The sequence below is a fragment of the Vicugna pacos genome, chromosome 3, assembly GCF_048564905.1.
Source record: "Vicugna pacos chromosome 3, VicPac4, whole genome shotgun sequence".
In the NCBI taxonomy this organism is placed as follows: Eukaryota; Metazoa; Chordata; class Mammalia; order Artiodactyla; family Camelidae; genus Vicugna; species Vicugna pacos.
This window is the reverse complement of record NC_132989.1, coordinates 32,065,840-32,087,993: the sequence shown is the minus strand read 5'-3', so window position 1 is coordinate 32,087,993 and position 22,154 is coordinate 32,065,840. Positions and strand designations below refer to the sequence as shown.

General features: G+C 39.9%; 1 protein-coding gene and 1 long non-coding RNA gene across 7 annotated transcripts in view; one reads left to right on the top strand and one right to left on the bottom strand.

Moving 5' to 3' along the window:
• Positions 1 to 22,154, bottom strand: part of LOC107034508 (uncharacterized) — a 340,267-nt gene that overhangs the window by 298,968 nt on the left and 19,145 nt on the right. For both annotated transcript variants that reach the window (XR_012069844.1, XR_012069846.1), the window contains exon 2: positions 5,241 to 5,375. This is a non-coding gene — a long non-coding RNA (uncharacterized lncRNA). The remainder of the gene's footprint in view (positions 1 to 5,240; positions 5,376 to 22,154) is intronic.
• The window catches only part of CCDC192 (coiled-coil domain containing 192), a 175,509-nt gene that overhangs the window by 150,274 nt on the left and 3,081 nt on the right, over positions 1 to 22,154 (top strand). The gene's annotated exons all lie outside the window — the stretch shown is intronic.

The following is a 22,154-nucleotide window of genomic DNA, read 5'->3' as shown; positions in this document are numbered from 1 at the left end:
AAATCACTCTTATTAACAAATGTAAAAACCAAATTGTTTGAGGTAACTTTTGCTTCTGGGAAAGCTTAGTGTCTCATAACTTGAGCTTTTTTTCTTTAATTTTAGAATAGATTTATAGAAAACTTCCAGGAAAAAGTGTGGAGATAGTACAGAGAACTCCCATATACCCCACATCCAGTTCCCCTATTATTAACATCTTACACTAGCATGGTGCGCTTGTTACAACTGACTAACCGATACTGACACGTTAATCTTAACTGAAGTTTCTATGTTGTTTAGATTGCCTTTGTTTTTGCCTATTGACCTTTCCTCTTCCTGAATCCCACCCAGGATGGCATATCACATTTGGTCATCATGTCTCCATTGTGTTTCCCTCTTGTCTTCGTTTTTGATGGTCTTGACAATTTTATGAAGTACTGGCCAGCTACTCTGTAGAAAGTCCCTCAGTTGAGACATATCCGATGTTTTTCTCTTGATTCAAAAGGCATTCTGTGTTTTGGGGAAGACTGCCTAGGTGAAGTGCCATTTTTATCCCCTGAATCCAGGATACACACCAGAAAAAAATCTGAAAAAGTGTATGTGTGTATATATATATATGAATCACTTTGCTGTCAACCTGAAACTAACACACTATTGTAAATCAAGTACGTGCAATAAAAATAAATTTTAAAAAAAGAGACTAGTGAAGATAGATATTAAAGTCTGACAACTATTTCAAATTTTTACCTTAAAATGACTATCTTAAACAGCTATTTCAAATGATTAAAAATTTTACTTCAGTTCTACTTCAAGACGTTTTAAGTTTCCATTAAGTAACTTCAACTAGTAGACACAACATGAAAAACTACATCACCACAAATCTTTGGTATGATGGTGATGCCTCTCTACAAGGTACAACCAAGAAAAAACGTTAAGAATTCTTAGCCCTTTTACATTCAGTTGAATTAATATGAAATGACAAGCCAGATATTTGATTTGGTTAACACTCAGCATTCTGCCTTTCCAGACACAATGGGAACGGTGTAAAACTCTGCAGATAGGGTAATCAGGTTGTAATGAATAGGAAGTATATTTGTGAAGGAATGAAGGAGATTATTGTCTCAAGGCTGGCACTTTCTAAGAAGATAATCACAACTAAAAACAGGTTAATGCCATACTTTTGGTCTATTGTTGATGAGTCACACCGTCTGATGCCTCAGTTTACATACTCGTTGACTAAACACATTTCATAGCCTATTCAGCTCTAGGACACATAACTATGGTTCTTTCCCAGGATGGATGATTATTTTGAGGAGGGGAATACTTAAAACACACTACTAGTCTAACCCCAGTCATTTCCCCATGTCATGTAATTTAACAGCTCTTTAACTTGGGCCAAATCAGTTTCTGTTAGAAACTTAAGAGGTCTACAGGTTTTTAACCAACAACTAAATGAAGTTTATATGAAAAGGTTTTTTTTTTGTAATCTTAGTATTTACAGAAGTATAAAGGAATATTATTCTTAAAACTAGATTCCCAGTCATTCTTGTCTCATCTTTCACTTTCCCAAAACAGAATAAAAACTTCAACTAAATTAGCTCAAATAAATTTTAGTATCACTTCTTCCTGGTAAAATATAACCGTATTAGTACTATCATACCACTTCCTCAAGGAAAACTTGGAACTGTTACATTCATTTCTAATCTGAATTTTTGTAATGATAAAAAAAATATTGTACTGAAACACCCTCTGATTTTCTAGTCTCAGTAACTCAGGTTTATTTTCATTTCTCCCTTGAATTTCCTTTTGCCATGAAGTGTAGACCTTGAGACTGAGGCTTCCTCCTCAGGACAGGGCAATGCAGCAATCGTATAGAACAAAGAATAATTGTTTAGCTCTAGCATTCAAACTGAGATTTTTAAGCTTCATAGAGAGATAATAGGTTTGAAAATAAGGTTTTAAGAAGAATTATTTTGCCAGACTTTCAAAGTGAAATTTTATAGGTTGAATTACATGAAATTTCTAATCTTTAGCCATTTTTGACCTACAAAAATGGAAATATATTATTATTCAACATACAATGTACATTAAAAACACAAGCATGGATAAGTGGCCGTATACTATATCACAGAGAAGGAAGAGAGATCATGTGATGTGATGCAAAGAAAACTCATTCCTTACTATTGCTGGGAGGAGGCACCAGAGAGAAGAGAGAGAAAAGGTTCCTGCAGACAGTCACAAGGTCAAACAAACCCCCAGCAGTAAGCAATGGACAGTGGTATAAACACCCAGTTCGACTGTGGGCTAATTCGCTGCTTTACCACACAGAGCCTGAGGGCTCTGCCCTTCAAGATCTCCCATGTTGACTGGCCAGAACCAGGAGCACTTCTGGTGTCCCATGTCTCACACATACATACCAGCAAGAAAACACCCCAGTTAGCATGTGCACTGACTCGTGAGTGGCAGAAGACCTGAGACCTGAAGAGGCACAGGTTTGGGACAAGAACATGGCATTAAGGCCTAGAGAAAATGAGCCACGTCAGAAAGCATTCAGAGCAGCATCTGAAAAAGCAGGTGACATCAGCATTAGCTCAACAGAGACCAATCAGTAAAAGACACAGGAGAACACTGGGACAATACTGACCACAGCAGGACTGCACAATTCCCAGACACCCTTCTGTCAAACCCTAGCTGTATGGTCTATGGACCTCCTAAAGAGGAAAATTACAGGAGAAGGTGGGTGAAAATCATGGAAAATTACAGGAGAAGGTGGGTGAAAAGACCCCAAAGCTGACTGACTTAAATCCTCTGGGGACTGAGAAGTGACTATTTTAAACTGTAAGGACATAGTTCTGCTGAGTGGGCAAGTTTAAGTTCATTTTCTTCCCCTGCTACCAAAAGAAAATAGAAGACCAATAAAAAGAAGAAATCAATTAAATGTTGAGGTATGCCACACTAGATTTGGATTTATCTGAAATGAGCTGCATTTAAGAAACAACTTTATTTTTCCTATTTTTTACATTTGTAACTTTTAAATTTGCTACCTAATTTGTAGTCTTTTGTGCCCTTACTTTACAATGGTCCCAACCTCAACAGCTATGAAACTATGAAGTTAATGAAGGAATGAGAAGCAACAGTTGTATTTTCTGATACCTGGTCCAGGGCACTTTCTAAGAAACAGAATTTTGTTTGTTTACAGTTTTAGTTATAAGTGCTAAGACAACAATGCACTGAAATTTAATGAACTAATGGGTAAATGACTTCTTTTATTTTTTTCTAATTTTTCTGGTTAAGATAAATGGAAAAGTTCAAGACTGGGTAGAATGGTTTACATATACTTTTACTTAGAGAAGGCCAGAATCTCCATTCAACTCTAAGATGTTTATTACCTCTCCTGTGAAAAAAAAATATAAAGATCAAATTCCAGTATTTTCAAAATATGTTCATTTTAATTTGGCTCAGTGTCCTCATTCCCGCTGAGACTACTAAGACAAGTGCTGGTGTGAAAGAGACTTAAGTCAAACTTAGACAAAACAGAGGAAGTGCCTTTAAGAAGATGGAGATAATCAGAAAGTGTTACAAAGAAAAGCTAACCTTTCAGAGTCTTCAAAGCTTTGAAGTGACCTCAGATCTGCACCTTTTGCCTGAAGTTCAGGCTATACAGACCCTTCCTATCTTGTCTGTACATCTGCAAACTGATATATGCCTTCATGGCTTTCAAGGGGATGTACTGTAAAATCCTCTGTTTACCCTTAAACTGGATCACTATGTAACAGATCCCTAGAAGCCTTTGGCACCCTCACTAAAGAAAAAATGCAAAACTCAACAGGCAAGAATGGCTGGCAGTGCTTTGTACAGGCTTCCTAAATAATCACAAGGAATCCATGTTCAAATGAAACCAATGCTCTACCTTTCTCAGATTTTTTGGTTAATATACTCATCTTTATTAGCAAGTGATCGACGCAGAATGATACAATATAAAAGGAAACCTCCAGCTGTGCTTCTAAATGGTTGGGTGTGTGATAGGGAAATCCAGACAATAATAGATGCCCAGTGTTGACCTAGCGATTGTTCAGAGCAGAATAAATACACAGGAGTTTAACTAGTTGAATGCAGCACAATCCCCTAACCATTCCCATTGTTTCCCCACTGCGATCAACTTGAGGAGTTTTTTTCCCATGCAGAAGCCAGAAGAAAGGTGGCATCCAGTGGTAAACAGGGGACCACTCACTGTCCAGATCACAATATTTCACATGACCCCAAACACAGGCTAATAGCAGTGTTCTGCCAAAATATAACCCACAGGGAATAGACCTTTGAGGTTGTTTAAAAGTGGCAGACTGTGAGAGAGAAGCCTGCTTCCTTTCTTGGAGCCTAATTTAGCTGGAAAATGAAGATAGGCAGAATGTGAGTTTCCTGTAGCTTCATGCATTGTGTAATTTTATTAGACATAAACAAACTTGCTCTGAGTGACTTGTATTAGTCAACTGAAATATTTACTTTTATGTAAAATGTGACCTCCAAGCTATATATAGCACATCATCCAATAAGAACACAAAACAGCTCCCAACCATGCCCCTTCACTATCAGTCCAACCATCAGATCCTAGAGCAGAAATCCCCTTTTTAACTTTCACAAGGCAGACCCCAAGTCCTACAATCTTACTAAGAGTCCAAACATTTGTAGATCACCACTGTGGGCCGTGTAACGGTACAAGCCATGGAGATAAGAAACCAGGTGACATCCTGTCTCAGTCCCCAAGGAGTTTACATGCCAGAGGAGGGGGTATGGATGTAGACAGGCAAATACTAACAAAAATCCACAGTGTGCTGATGGCTGAAGAAAACCCACCATTAATGTATCAAGTTGGGAAGTCCTCATGATTCTGGAGATGTTACCACTTACTTATAATCTAAATGGACCCCAAATCTATACCCTCTCCTATCAAACGAGCATAGAAAACTAAAACAGCACATAATGTATTCCTCTCAGCACCATAAACTGGTGTGCTCCATAGTTTAGGTGTATTTATTAACAGACACAGATTTATGGAGAATTTTTACTTTGTGGCCCATGGAGGGGGTAGCAACATACAACTGAGAAAGAGGGAGGGAATTAATACCACAGTTCCCTATCTTTGCCTCATTTTAAGCCATTTACCCATTTATTTTAAGACCTATACCCACTGTTACTCTTTACCCCAACCTCTCAGCAAAAACGTTTTTTCCGGGAAACAACAGCAAACAGGAAAGGCCACTGACCTGAGACGGTGCTTTCAGGCTCTTCTCCCAGCAGCCTCCTTCTAAAGCATAAGTTGTGCATCCTCGTTAGTAACAAACAACAGTGGTGTATAATGCTGTCTTCCTGTTATCTCCAAGCAGAACAAGTTCCTGGGTCTAGGGAAAAAAGAAGTTATTTCTACTTTTTTGTTTTTAAATGTGGTGATTAAAGGTTATATACCAAAGAGATTTTGAAACTTAAAGTATCCCAGGAAGCCCAGGGCTTTACAGCCACAGAATATATTTACAGAAATCACCCGAGAATACTAGCTCCTAGGTAGTGGGACTCCTCACAAGAGGGATGCAGGCAGTCTCTTACTTTAAATGGACTCCTTTTAGTGATGAGTTCCTGGGAGCCAGGATATCTGAGATCCAGGACTGCAGGGAAGGATGGACTCTCTACTCTCTGTTTAGATTTTTGTAAGCAACTGAAATTTCAGCTCTAGCTTCTCCCCTTCTGTTCAGCTCTCAGTGAGCTCCCAATGCTTCCAATGAGACTTCCTAAAGTTTACTATGCGGTACCACATAACCAGGTTTATATCTAACCATGAAAGGACCACAGCCAGCTCTGGATTGCCCCTGCTGTCACCCTGTTAGTTAGGACTTGTTAGCCTTTTAAATTGAACACTGCAGCCATGCTCTGCTTGTAGCCCTGATCATCCCCAGGTTCCACTAGCAAAGTTAAACTGTCCAAACGTACTCTCACACTATATTAATAGCCAGCATGGTTGTTCAGCAGCAGAGGGAACGTTCTGTTTTACACATCAACTTCCTAGAGACCACACAATGTAAGGACAAGATCAGTGTTTTTAGAGTCAAACAGAAAGAAATTTGAATCCCAGACCAGTAATTTTCTGCTGTGATCTGCGGTAATTCTGCAAAAGTAGATATTATGATGTCTATGGTACTGATAAAGAAAATAAAGCCCATGGCAGTGATAAAGCAAAGCCCCAAGAAGTTAAGCAGTCTGCTCTAAAGTTAAGTAGAACACATCACGAGTAAATAGCCCAGGGAGAATTCCAATGTAGACGCCACTTTACCTTATTTCCTTCAAAATTGGGTCTTTACCTCACTGGCGCATGAACGCTCCACTTGTTTGGACTAATGTCTGTTCTAAACCTGCATTTACCTCTTACTGCTGCCAACTTGGTAACTAAGGAGTTCTACATCTTGAGGCCTCCTTGACCACAAAAAAGAAAAACATCCTGAGTGCACTGGAAAAGAGATTTTTCAGGTTCACTTCTACCTAGACTGCTGTTTTCTGTTAGCGATGTGAGTGAGATCAGATTTTTAAATCCAGCCATAGTTACTGTGGTTAAATCTGATGTGGAGATTAAGTCTATTTTGGAGAAGTTTAAAACACATGGCTTTAGACTCCCTGGAGATAGAGAGGAAGGAGCCTTAGAAAAATTTTCTCCCAGACAACTCCGGAGATCTTAGGAGCCCTTAACAAGGACAGACCTTCTAGATTGGGATCTACCATCAAAGTCCTGAGACAAAACCAGTCAAACTGCCTGAAGCCTGGACAGTTCTTCCCACCACTGGCTCACACACATAACAGGACATGTGCTGGAGGGCAAAATGGAGTTAATATGCTTAGTCAGACCCATCCTTCCTGATTCCTTGACTTACCCTAGGTGGAGGAAAATGCAGAAAATTATCAAGAACAGGGTTAAGGGGATATATACCTACACTCAACAATTTGAGTTTGTTCTGACCTCTATTTGGCGTATATTTGTATGAATGTGGATAGAGACTGGGAGTGGGGTAAGAGACTAAAGTAACTGGAGAAGGGGTAGAATTATCATAACTTGATAAATGTTCCAAACCCAAAATAACTGCTCCTTGGAAATTACAGCACATCGAATGAGTAGGAGGGAAGACTGATCTGGTGATAATAGATGTCACAGAGGACGTTTCACATTTTGGGATCTGCAGTGCTGATTGGTTCAGGATATTTATAACTGGAGAAACTCACATCCTGGCTTAATAAATCCTGCCTTACAGAGCCACGGATGGAAATTTCTTCTACACTGTCTATCTTGACTAGTATACCTCTATAATTTCTTATTTGAAACTTTGGCGGCAAATATGTTTCAGAATGCAGAATTTTTCAAATCTGAAAGGTAATCTCAATAGGGTTGAGGATAATATTCCAAGCTCAAATATATTAATATTTACACTGAATGGGATGTATAACTACTTAAATAACTTCCTATCAGTTCAGATCAGATTTTGCTGCCAAATGAATTCAGGTCAGGTCAGGTCAGATTGTGCCACCAGATGAGCTATGGAAAACTCATTTTCCAGAGCTTTTAGGATTTTGGAAATACAGCTATGGGATTGTGAAACTGTACAAATGGAAACTTCTGCTTAATTATTCTGCTAAATAGAAATATCAATTTACAGGAAGATGGTGAACTTTGATTTGAGGAATGTGCTTAGAAGTAGTAGGCAAACAATAATAATAATATAGCCAACATTTCTTGCACAATTATTGTGTGCTGGGCATCATGCTAAGACTTTAACATGAATTAACCCATGTTAAGTCTCATAATTCTATGAGGTACTATAGTGATGTACTGATAGTCCTATTGACAAATGAAGAAAGTGAAGAACACAAAGGTAAAGTAACCCTGCACAGCACACACAGCAAATGACTGGAGGGGCCCTCATTTGAAGACTGCTGCCTTCTCTGAATATTTATACTGTAGTTTCACATTCTACACAAAGAAAACAGTTCTTATATATCACTCTACACACACTCCTCTTAACCTGTAGGAAACTAAGGGGTAGATTTTACATTTAAGGTTACTATCTTATTTCTCAAGATGCTTGCTTTCATCATGAAATGTCTTTTGTATCAGGACATCTGTAATTCTTCATCTTGAAACTGAACCAATTTACAAATTATTGACCATACAAGCTTACTGTGAGTTATATAAGAAGAATCAGAGTATTTACATTTGTCCTTGAAGGTAGAGACTGATTTCTAGTCGCTGTTTTTTCCTGAAGACCTAACTCAGAAGTTTGTGTATAATAGGCACTTTTAGATGAATGAATGAGTTCAAATCCCCAAACCGCACCCCACCTCTAAACAAATAAGTTCCATTCAAAAATGCTAATTTTATTATTCCACTTACTTACATTTTGCTCTTCATTGACATTAATCCATTAGAATGTTTAATGAAATCAAGCTTTTATGCTGACTTGTTCTTATATAAAAGTACAGCATGGATGGGTGGGAGGTTAACCACTCTGTCCTTGGTTGAATGTATTATTTTAGCTGGGCTCTACTGACTCCTGGCCATGCTTGTGTGTGTGTGTGTATTTACTATGTATATACACACATGGAATGTGTGACACACCAGATAGCATCAGGCCTTATACAAGCAGTGCTTGGGAAATGATGCTGTTTATCCAGTTTTACTTGATTGCTAGAGTCAGGTGCTTCTACCTGGTTCCCATGCCTGTCTCTACAATATCTGAAGAGTTCTTTGATTCAGAACTTCATAAAGATGAAAGGATTGGGAAGTGCTGAAGCCATACTATAAACCATACTATACACAGTTTTCTAAATTTACCTCAAGCTAACCTTGTAGTTCTCATATTAATTTCCAGTCCTATTCATTAAGAAATTTGTGGCTAAAAAACCAACTCCTTCCTGGTTCTGTCCATATTTTGCACCATTGCCATGGTTCCAAAGAAATCTCCCACGTCTTGCACTGTTCTAGTTTCAAACTTAAATGACAGAGCCAGTCTCTTTCTTCAGGACTTCCATACTGAGACTTCTCAGTCTATCTGCAGTTGCATAAAGTTCTTTCTCAAAGCACAAAGATTTTCTTTTTCCATTGAGGTTTGATAGCAGATTTACTTTTCTACTGCATAGGACAGTGCTGGGACTTGAGAGTCACAATTTCCAGAGTATCCTCTGCAAAAAACTGCCAATAACACCCCATTCCTATAGCTTCTCCCTCCACTTGCTACCTTGCTGGAGCTCCTTGTCCCTTTCTCCCTCCCTCTCTCTCTTCTGTCCTTCAGGGGCAGAGTGGGCTATTGTGACACAGTACAGCTTTCAGGTGGGGTAAGTCCTGATAAAGGATTCCCCATTGAATAGTAGCCACCAGCCCTTTATTACTTTCTGTGTCACATTATCTGCTGCTTCTCTGGGTATTCTTGGACCACACATAGGCTTACATATGCAGAGATACACACACCTGCACTCCTAAACCATCCTTGCAGACAGATAATAATTTGAGGATTTAAATTGTCCTATTGGCTTTACAAACATTTATCATGCCAGTTATTAACAGATAACCAATTAAAAAATTTTTTTCAATCAATTTGAATTGAAATTTGTTCTCGAATTTAGGGAGACTCGGGCTTGTATGCAAATACGTAACTGCATGGTTTATCATCAACAGGGTTCATAAATTCCTGGAAGCTAAAAAAGCTGAAGAAGTATTAACCAAGTTATTTCTGCCCATTATTGGTACTTCTGCTATTTTGCTACAAGAAAAGATTGACAAATAGTTTAGAGGGGATACTAATTAATTAGGGAGATACTAAATAAGCTATTCACTCCTATTCATCCATCTATGGAAGACAGTCATAATCACCATAATTGCCTCCAGTCTAAGAGTCTGGCACTTATTTTGTACCCACTACTGAGCAATATAGATGTAGCATGGCCTGTCATACCAGGGATAAGAGGCTTAAATGCAGACATGTGAGCTAACAGCATGAGACATTACATTAAGTCTCCAAATAGTTAAGGATACATGCCCACAAGTCCAAAGTCCCTAATACAATCCGAATTCTAGAGTCAGGAAAACTTTTCATTGATTATATAGATTAACATTTTTGTTTTATAAATGAAGAGGTTGACACACAAAAGAGGCTGATTTGTCCAATATATTAGGGCATTATTTTATTGGCCATTCATGTAGAGTAGGTCCTCAACTCTCCATCCCTCCCTTTGCATCTTTCGGGAGCTGCCCTCTCTTTCCATGCTGAGTCATATAATTCACTTGTTGGCTCTTACATACCATTAATTTATCCAAAGGTGTATTTTAGAACGCATAAACATATTTATTTTTTACTGTGATGTATACAGTCATTATTTCAGAAATGTTGACATTTCCTTTAACATTAAACATCATTGTGTGCTGAAAAGCACATGCCACTAAAAATATTTATTTAGAACTTCAAAGTCTCTTCAAATGATAAAAATATCAAAGCCAAATTTGAACCTAAACTCATTCTACATGAGTTCTTTAGCCAAAAAATAATTCAATTTCCCCAATATCAAAATGTCACGATTAGTAACTTCTTAATCTTTTTCAAAACCAATAAATGCCATCCAGAACAACCAGTTTTTTTGCTCTGCTAGGATTTTGATACTGTTGTGGCTTTTACTAGATGTTTCCTATGAACCTGATTTTTCTGATTTGCTTTACTTTAAGCTATCTTCCAGACAATGACTATTCAATTTAATGAAACCCTTGCTAGGGAAATAGCTACAACATGAAACTCATAATAATTGGGAGAGGTCTTTATTTACTCATTATTCATTCATTCATTTGCTTGTCTGCTTGACTTCCTTTCACTTCTGTCAGAAAATCACTGTTATAAATTGTGTTGCTTTAAATGCATTATGGTGTTATAAGCTTAAACATCAATTATATACCCCACCCAGTAGTTCAGAGATGAGCTTGTAATCTAATAGGAGCCAGTGGAATGTGAAGGATATTTTCTGAAGCTTATGGGAGAGAAAAGCCTCAGATTTTTCTGATACAGGTAGAGACCCTCTTTGACACTGGGTAGAAAGGAGGGTTATCCCTGGAAGACAGTCCTCTGGCTACCAGAACAGTACCAGGCTTAGGAAGAAGCTGACATTGTAAAGGAAGAGCAGAGAGACCAAAAGCTCTTCAGTCACATTATTGGGACTATTAGTTCAAGTCTTGTCCTATCCCAGTACATTCTCTTTATTATGCAAAAGCCTGTTAGAGTTGGGTTTTCAGGCTTCTTACAACAAAAATAGTACAGAATGCCACACTGTTACTGGCATTTTGTATAAAAACAGTTTTATTCACTATTGCAGACAGTATTAGTCACCCATACAAAAAAATTCTTCTTCCTTCTTGGCTGAATCCCAATTTTATCAACAATTTAGGCAGATAATCTATTTCAGAGATCTACCACCTTAGAATGTCAGTGCTTATTAGTCACATTGATCGCCACGGCACCAAAATCTGAGCAACAGTTGTGTTTCTTCAGGGGCACCCTGTCCACAGTAGGTGATTAACGTGTTAAGCAATCATGGGGATTTCATTTCCTAACTCTTAAAAAGGGGAGATACAACAAGACTTTCCAACTTTTATACAGTGCCCTGTGAAGAACAAAGCCACCTTGCCAACAGGAGGGAGAAACAAAAGAATCTAGGGGAAGCCAACCTGGCTTCCTTGAGCCACAGAATGAGCTAACCTTGGAATTCCCCGACTTCACCTTACTTGTGATAATAAACTTCCCATTGTCTAAGTGGCTTAGAGTCACATGTCCTGTTATTTGGAAGTGAAATCACCCTGACGGATATATTCACAGACAATATTGATTCCTTGAGGCTAACCCCAAGAAAAATCACTGTACTTGACTGATGAAATTTAATCTGAGTCTTTAAAAGAACAGATACTTTTCAAATTTTAGGCACACGTTCTCATTTGAAGGTTCAATTTAAGTAATTGAAAGAATAGAAGTGACCAAATAATACATAATACAGATTAAATTTCAATAATTTCTGTATCTTAAACCAGAGGCAAAATGAGAGCTCAGCCTGCTGAAAATTAATGTGTCTCTGAGTCTTTGTTTATCCAGGTGGTTAGAACCAGAAGACAATGGGAGGGTCATCTTGGAAAGCAGCCAGAATAAATGCCCACAAGTCTTTATGGTAATCCTGCTGCCAATTTCTAGGATTACTAATATCTTGGCATTTTTCAGATCAGACATTAATAATAGATAAAAACAAAAAAGAATGAGACACCTGGCTTGTAGTTTTATTCTTTTAAAACCAGGAATATTCCATAAACAATTGAGAAGTGCTCAGAATACGCCCCCCCACCCCATGGGTATGCTGTGATCCCAGACCAGGAGGCTATGCCAATGGGACGAGGCTGGCCTGGGCTTACAGGAACACCTGATGGTAGAGGCAGGGTGGAGTGGGACGTTGAAAAGTGGCCTGCATGTTTCAGACCTGATTCTATACAAGGATTCTAGTGGTAGCAGTCATAATAATACAAACCAAATGTCAACATTTACTCTGCTTTGCTGTGATTACTACAGAAGTTCTTAGTAAAATGACATGAAGTCAGTGCTCTGTAATGTTCATTTCTTTCCCCAATTCCCTTTTCCCCCTCTTCTCCTCCTGCCTTGCAAGTATAGAGAAGGCTATGAAAAGAGGCAAAAAGGAAATCATAGCTATGTAAGTTCTTTGACATCTCTAAAAATGATATATCTTTATTTTTCTATATTTATGTGCAATAACATTGAAAATACATAGAAAACTTCCCAGTATCAGAATGGAATGCTTCAGTAGACTCCTAGACAATTGTTTGTGCTTCTCTAAAGTGCCCTGAATTTAAGCCCAAACTGAAAATAACTCCCTTTCCATTAGCTTCAATAATGTTCTCAAGGCATGTAATTTACATGATAGAGAGGGAACTAATGGGAAAACATCTATGAAAATTAACATTTGCACCAAGTATCAGAAGATTTCCTAAATAAAGAACAGCTTATCTGAGCTCCCTCTTGGGGAATTTCTCCATCATTTTTGAATTATCTTTTGTAATTTCAAGATGGAATTACATCTTGAAATTTCAAAAAAATAAAAATCAAGCTGATTGTATTAGAATGGCATTCCACTGGGAGGAGGAATTCAAAGAACCATGCTCCACAGGCTGTCCTCAAGAATAGGGCATTTTTATGCTGCCAATTTTATTTATGAGAGATGTCCCTGGTCCTCGCCAATCCCTGAGTCAGTTACCCTTAACTGTTAACAACTTACTGTTGTCTTACTACCATGAAATTTAAACTGACACCAAGTTACACAAAATAAAAGTGAAGGGAAGAGTTAATACAAATAAAGTTAGATACAGTTACTTGCATAGGAGGTAAGACTGATAAGCAGCATTCTGTGAAATATTCCTCTCAAGTGTATAAGACCCACCCTCTTTCTTGGTGATTTTCTTACCAATTTCAGCTCTGCTATTGCTTCTTGTGCACTTAAACCACTTTATGGCTCCTTCCCTAAAGCCTACTTTTCTCTTGGGCTCTTCTGAATTGAACCTGTGGATTCCAGCAATGTGTCTGACTGCTCAGATGTGCCACTAAAAAGCCCATTTATATCATCTGATAAGTGGCCCCCACCGTCTTGTTAGTTCCTTATGGCCATTGGTAAAGGACTAAAACTGAGGAGCAAATAATGGAGTTTGGCAAAGTCCCTGATAAAACAGTACCCCAAAGAGATTTTTAAAATCATTTTTGATTAAGAATGACAAGGCCATAAACGTGAAGGATGTTGCAGGAGTGTATTTCCTGACCTAATGGGTATGGAGGCAATCAGACGAAGTTACGAATTATTTAGAAGTCTGAATCAACAGGACTTTGTGATGAGATGGATGGAAGAGTATGAGTGTAGAGGAGAAATCTAAAGTAATTCAGATTTCTGACTTCAGCATGTAGATGCAAAGCGATGCCATTCTACTCAGCTAGAAAATACTGGAAGGAGATCTGTTTTGGAGGTTACATAGTAACTTCAGTTTGGAACATACTGTATCTGAGATTTTTTTTTAAGGGGGATAGATAATTAGATTTTTTTTTTGATGGAGTTACTGGGGATTGAACCCAGGACCTTGTGCATGCTAAATAAGTTCCCTACCACCAAGCGATACCCTCTCTCCATATCTGAGATGTTTATGACATAAGTCAAGGGAGGAGTCCAGAGTCCAGAGCCCAGGTCTCACCTAGAGTTGTAACTTTAGGCACCCTTCACAAACCAAGGCCCCAGGAGTAAATGAAATTATCTATGCAGAGAAACAAGAAAGTTGAAGACCAGGAACATAAGGATCTCCCTACAGTAACTGCTCTGAAGAGAAGCCCACAAAATGAGACCAAAGGAGTAGACAGAAGGTTTGAAGGAACACAGAGTATCATATTACAGAAGTCAAATGAAGGGTGTTTTAAGGGGGGCTGTCAACAGTGACAAATGCTCAGAGCTCATTCAAGACAGATGTTGAAGCAAGTCTATTGGATTTAGTGACATCAGTAACCTCAGCAAAGCCAAGCTGAGTAACCTAATTCAAAAGAAAGTAGAGTGTGATGGGTTCACATATGCGGAAAGAGAGTCACAGTATAGACAACCCTTCAGAGAGATGTGACTGTGAAGCAGAGAAGAGTGGCAGAGAAACCGCTGAAGAGGTGTCAACAAGCAAAAGGGTTTTATCTCCTTTTCAGACAGTAGCTATAGAACATATTTAAATGCTAAATGCTTGGAGCCCATAGCAAAGTTAGCCTTTACAAGGAAGAGGAAATACATAGCAATGGCACAAAATTCCACAGGATGCAGGAGGCTCTGAATTCAGACCTCTCTACATGTTAGGAAACCCTGAGTTTCCCCTAATTGAAATCCAAGTCCAATGGTGAAGCTGCACCCAAATGAGCAGCTTCTGGGCCTCCTACAGCACATGGATTTTTCTCATTCCTCAGATGCTCCTTAGTTTTCCCTTCTGTATTTCTTTCCTATTCGTGCTGTAACAAATTGCCACAAGCTTAGTGGCTTAAAACAACACTCATGCATTATCTTATAGTTCTGGAGGTCACAAGTCCAAAACAAGTGTCACTGGGCTGAACTCAAGGCATCAGCAGGGCTGTGTTCCTTGCAGCAGCTGTAGGCAAGAATCCCTTTCTTTACCTTTTCCAGTTTCATTAAGCCACGTGCACTCTGGCTTGTAACTCTGTTCTCCAACTTAAAGCCAGGAGGGCATTAAGGGCTCCATACTATTATTACTACAGCATCTTTTTATTTCTCAATGCCGTACAATACCAGAAACTGTATTATATTTTGAAAATTAACAGGAAGTTGGCATTCCTCATGTCATAAGGACTTAGCCTCATAAAATCCCCATGCACCTAGGAAGAAAAGCAGGAAAAAGTCTCACTATTAGTCACTCTGGTGCAACATGCAGTCCAAATGATGGAAAATCACCCTTACCCCTACTTTAATTCTTCTAAAATACCTTGAGACCATACTGATTCCACTTCAAATAAGCATAGAAATACTCCATCTATTGTCTCTTCTTTTTCTTTCTTTCTCCCAATCTCCTGCTTCTCACCCTCCCTTGAATGTCCTGTTCTCCCACCAGAATCCATTTTTACCTTTTGGCCTCTGGCTAGGCTGTCAGTCATTGTGTTTATCCCATTATTCTCTTCAAAGGAGCCAGACCTATGGGAGGGGACACCAGGTCCTGCCCTAGGAAGAGGTAAGAGAGGTTCCAAAAAGCCTTCCTTCTGCTTAGATTGATTTCATCTTGGGATAACTCAGGTGTGTTGTTATGCTGACAGTGTTTGTGTATCTCATCAAAGAACCCGTCCACAGAACAGCCTGCTGTGGTCTGAGACCCCATAGTGGGTGGGAAGGAACCCTGCCCGGAAAGGGAGCAATGGGCTAAGTTAACCTATGCTGTCCTACCCTCGCCCTAGCAAAACCTTTGCCCTACTGGTGTAGATAGGAGATGTAACACAGCACTGCATTCTGTCAACTGCCTGTGTCCCTCCACCACGTCCCAACCTATATTCATGTTGTGCACCACCTTGAGACATTCTCACTTGCTTTCCCATACAAACAACTCTCCTCCGCCTCCCAAGCTAGTGCCAAAATATTAACATATCTTTCTGTAATAGTGTTCTATCAGTCTTCTTGGACATATCACCTGACTCTGGCAGGTTCCAAGAAGAAAACCCTGGATTCAGATCTGCAGAGGGGATTCACTTGTTCCCTGTGTGGCAGTGGTAGCTGTTAAACTCTTACAAAAGCTGGGGAGTCACTGTGCTTCCACCCTTAGGCGTGACCTCTCCCCTTCCTTTCCCTTGCTCACTCCTTCACCCACCCACTCCTCAAGGGAAGGAAAGGAGAGACTCCTCTCGAGTTCAGCTTGGGAGGAAATGGATCCATCCATGCCTTGGGAAACAGCAGCAGAAACAAAAACAAACTCTCAGGCACTCGTCATTTTCTCTGGGTATCCTGGAGCTCATTTAGCCACGTTAGAACCGCCAAGATAAGATTTAAGATCATTAGAAGCAGGGTGGGACTGTGAGGACAACGGATGCATTCAGTAAGCTAGTGACATTTATAGGCAGAGCCCTTTCACGTAACCATGGAGAGGCAAAAAGAGTGTAATCAATGTGAAACCTCTCCTCCAGCTGTGTGCACTGCAGCCTTGTCAAGAGGCTGTCCTAGGGGATTTCTGGCCTACCTCTTAGGACATAGCCAAAAGCTCGGGTCACCATGTCTACTACAGGTCAGTAGAAATTCAACTGCAAAAACCTGGCTGATCATCAGAATCACATAGGGAGCTTCATAAAAAGATTCTCAGACATCCTCCTAGATTGCCTTGAGCAGAATGTCAGCAGTGAGGCCCTGGATTCTCCATATTGAGGAGGAGGCTTGCCAGGTGCCAGCTTGGAAAACCCTTTTTAATGCTTATATAATCTAAGCCATAGATCTGGAAGAAATCTACTCTAAGTTTTCCACTTTAACTTAAACTCAGAGACGTTCAGTACAATGTTGTACAAAAATAACAGTTTATTATCTTTTAAAAATACAGTAGGAAAGAGCTTTATTTGAAGAAAATATGTGTCTGGTGAAAAAAGGTAGGGACCATCCCAGTGATACACCGGCTGAAATCTTTGGACTGGTCATTGCCATGGCAACTCTGTATCATGTATGCACTTAACTTTCATTCATTTATTCAGTTAACTAGTGAGTACCTACTATGTGCCATGGCTGTTTAAGGAACAGATGACATAGTAGTGAAGTTCTCCTGTCCTCGTGGAGTTTTATTCTAATGGGGAAGAAAGACTAGCAACAAGATAAAAATAAAATATAGAGTAGTCAGATGTAGCATGTCAGTAAAACCAAAGCAGGGAACAGGGATTTGACATGTTGAGCATGGGGGCTGGGTTAAAATTTCAGGCAAGACGGCCAGGGAAGGCTTCATTGGGCGAAGGTGACTTTGGAAAGACCTGAAGGAATTGAGGGAACTAGCCATGTATAAACCAGGGGTACAATTAACCAGGCCGAGGAAATGCAAAGGCTCTGGGGTGGCAACATGGGTAGGAATGGAGATGAGGTCGGTGGCAACGTGGCAGGGTGAATGAGGAGAGGGGAACAGGAGGTGTGTCAGCGAGGCTCACGGGGCCAGATCACAAGGCTCAGTGTAAGCACTTGGGTTTTCCGTCCACATGAGATGAAAAATCATTGGAGGATTTTGGACAAAAGAGTGTCGACACCCAATTTATGTTTTAATGGAACACTGCTGTGTAGAACTGAAACCGGACTGAAAGGGCAGAAGCAGGGTGGCAGATGTGACGCAACTGTAATACTTCAACTACCTGTGCTGGGCAAGAGGTAATTAACCGCTAAGCATGGGCATCATGGAGCATCTATGCCTCAGAGTGGGCCTAGGAAGGAGGTGGGGAACCTGCAGTTCCCTGGGACTGCTGAGCTGCCACACATACTTAATGGTGAGAGCGCCACCACAGGAGTGATGCTAGTAGTTAGAGAGGCATGCTTCTCACCCCACCTGGTCCCTAAACACTAAACAAGGCCTCAAAGCATCCACATCAGCCAGACCCCGCACAGGCACAGCATCTACTTGAGGCCCAATGAACATGAAGCAACAAGTGTTTCCTACACCATCTCTCTTGCTCCCTGCTTTTCCGAAGTGGTTTTCTTTCCATCAGGTGTTCAATAGGCTCTCTGATCCCATTTCTGTCCCCAGCACTTCCCCACATCATCAGGGCTACAGCCTTTCCATCAAGGTTTCAACTAAGTATGTCTTCCTTCCAAAGCACTTTATCAAAACAGCCAGATGTTTCTCAGCTCTTAGGGATGGGACTGATCAGTGGTTGCTCCAGTCTGTCACTGCACCTCAAATTCTTCCTCTAAAACAATTCTTTTATAAGAATGGCCATCATGATATGGGAAGTTTTGCAATACAGATTAAAAATTCTTAGTAAATATCACATTGCATTTTAATCACTTTAACTGACCAAACTTACTCGCCAATTAAATCTGTTCTTCTAATGCAGCGTGGTTTTTTCCCCAAATCAACAAACGTGCCAACTTCAAATGTATTCTAAGTGTTCAAATCAAAACATCAAAGAGGACAGAGAAGTCTTCAAGAAGAAAGACTAATCTTATTTTCAACTGGTAACACATTTGCACTACAAGAATGCAAAACATAAGTGAATCATTTATTTCAGAGAATTTCCATTCTCAAATGTTCATTGTACAAATCTACAGAAGGATAGAAAATTAGGAAGGTTTTTGTTGTCATTTTGGATTTTATTCAAGTAATGAGAGGCATATGTTTTTATAAGGATGTGCCACTTTTTAAGTCCAAGTATGGCAACAGATGAAACTGGAATCCCTTGTGGTTACTCGGAAACATACACAGCTTTCAAAACCAGCCTGAAGGTTAGTCAGAGTGATGGGTGCTTGTACAGAAGAGGAAGCTGACATAGACCTTAGGCCAAACAGTAATCCTGGGTGGCTCTGAGGGAATGAGGTAGTTAATCACCTCACCGGTAAGAGTCTTACTGAGTAAATACCTGGCAGCCCTGGTCATGAGCTTGAACAGCAGAGAGAAAAGTAAACGTCCACCAGTGAGTACCCAGCAGAGTTGTTTGTTTAGGCTAAATCTTGAATGTCCTTTAGGGTCTAACTCGGTGTTGCTTTTCCTACCCAACCAGGGAACTGGACTGTGGAGCCAACACACGTCTGATTCACTCTGTGTGCTGGGTCCCAGTTCCTGAACTAACTACTGAATGAATGAATGAATGAATAGATGACAATGCAGGATGCTTGAGCTCCAAGTGGGAACAAGTCTGCTTCCCATTTTTAGAAGTTTGGAATTAGAAACTAGATCAGTGGTTCTCAGCTTTTCTCTGCTCAATGAACACTTTGGGTGGTGACATCAGTAAAGAAATGAAAAGGGGAACACCCCTTGTTAGAAATATAAAATCTAAAAAAAGCTTTCTAGCCATTCACTGAGCGGCCCTTCAGTACTGTATCACTGTTTACACAAAACTTTTAACTTCCTAAAAGCACTAGGCAATGTTTTCACATGTTGTAGGTCTTCTGACCTAATATTACACCACATCTCTTTCCTCTGATTGGCACTAGGTTGTACCCAGCTCTCCCCGATTCTGTCCATCACAGCCTCCACCTGTCAGGTACCTCTATGACAGTGTGTACCTGCACTGGTGGCAAAATGCAAATTCTACTCATTGATTACAATTGGCAGCTAATCTAGGAAGAGCTTGAGGGACAGTAACATCTGAGAATCACTCACTTAGAAAATCCTCATTTTGGGATGTTGTAGAAATAGTTACTGTACAGGTGAGGTCAGAACACCCCTAAAATGAACATTTCAACTCTAATTCTCTGAGCTACCCCAACTACAGTTACCTCAGCTATTATCTGTTTATTTATTTTTGACACAGCTCTCATGTGACTCTTTGCTAAGAGCATGAAGGTATTGACAGTATTAAGAATGCAAAGTTGGAAATGGCCCAAGGCAAGTTTTTGCCTTCTTTTTTTTTTAATGGTTCTTTCTTTTGTTTTTTATTGAAAGTTAGTTTCAGGTGTATAGCAAAGTGATTCAGTTACACATATACACAGATATGTATGTATGCATATATGTGTATATATACATATGTATATATGTAATATCTATGTATATGTCATCTTTCAAAGCTGACATAAAACTGTGAAGATAGCCTGGTCCAGCTGTAAGCAGGAGGCTCCTCTTGGCTGTCCTCTTTCTAAACATTTCTAAACCTGCACAACTACCACCATCCCTTCTCCTGCCTCCTCTCTGCCATGACCCTAAACCTGCATTCCCACTCCTGCTTTGCCCATTTTAAGCAAAGGCAGAAAGAGGGAAAATCATGGCAAATGACATATGCTTTTAAAAACCTTCTCAACAGAAGCGATTGTGATGACTTCATACCCCGTCTGTGGCTATTCAGGTTTGTCCCTTCTCTCTGACAGATAAAAGAGGCTCTGGGTCTCCTAGGGCCTCTAGGTATGGGGTTAAAGCCAGATTATCTGGTCAGATGACAGAATCCTCCATGCCTCAGACAGCCATGGCCTTGGCAAGACTATCTGAGCTCCTGGCCAAAGGCCGCAAAGACCACAGGTGTTTGAGATTTGAGGACTTGTAGAGCTGACAGGACCTTAGGGACACCCAGCCCTTCCTACTACAGACACAGAGCCCGGAGCAGGGAAGGGCATGCTAAGGTTAGTGGTGGAGTCTGGAAAACGCACTGGGGTGGCCTTGGGCTATTTCCAATACAAATAGGATGTGAGAGTCCTGGAGTCCCTTACTTGTTGAAAAGCTTAAAAGACTTTTGTTATTTGTAATAGGTTTAGAAACGGAACAAAAATATTTTCGTTCTATGTGTAAAGAGGTCATTTAATAGTAAAATACACTTGTATGAGAAATTTCCTTTTTGGTGTGCACACTCTAGCTTGTCTCCTCATCAGCATTTTCGTTTAATATATGAAAACATTACAGTGGGAATCAAAGGCCTTATGCCATCTCCTTTTTTCAGCTTCCTGTTCCTTCTCTACTCCTTTTCCTATTGTCTTCTCCCTGTGCTACGGATGGACTTGTCCCCGACAAAATCCCTATGTTGAAGCCCCAACCCCAATGTAATAGTATTAGAAATGGTACCTTTTGGAGGTAATTGGTTAGATGAGGTCACGAGCGTAGGGCTCTCTTAGTGAAGTTAGTGCCCTCATAAGTAGAATCAGAGAACTTGTAATCTCTTTCTCTACCATGTGCAGACACAGCAAGAAGATGGCTGTCTGCAAATTAGGAACAGAGTCCTCATCAGAACCTGACCACACTGGCACTGTATCTTGGACTTCTGGCCTCCAGAACTGTGACAAAAAAAAAAACCTGTTAAGACATCCAGCATATGATATTTTCTTGGGGCAGCCTGAGCCAACCAACACACCCTGACTCTCCTCTCATTGTCTTTCCACCTTCTCCCTCTACTACTCTTTTCTGAGAGGGCAGAGGGTACAGACCTAGTGATTGTGATTGCCTACATAATGCCACACCTTGCTGCATTTCTGCCCCTTTATCATTAGAATTCAGTGAAAAAGATCCCACTCCTGGGCATATATTCAGAGGGAACCTTAATTCAAAAAGATACATGCAAACCAATATTCAGAGCAACACTATTTATAATAGCCAAGACATGGAAACAACCTAAATGTCCATCAACAGATGACTGGATAAAGAAGCTGTGTTACATTTATACAATGGAATACTACTCAGCTATAAAAAAGAGTAAGGCCATCTGCAGCAACATGGATTGACCCAGAGATCGTCATTCTAAGCAAAGTAAGCCAGAAAGATAAAGAAAAATATCATATGACATCACTCATGTAGAATCTAAAGAAAAAAAGACAAATGAACTTATTTACAAAGCAGAAACAGACTCACAAACATAGAAAGCAAACATGGTTATGGGGGGAGGGGGAAGGGATAAATTGGGAGTTTGAGATTTATAGATACGGACTAATATATGTTTAACAAACAACAAATT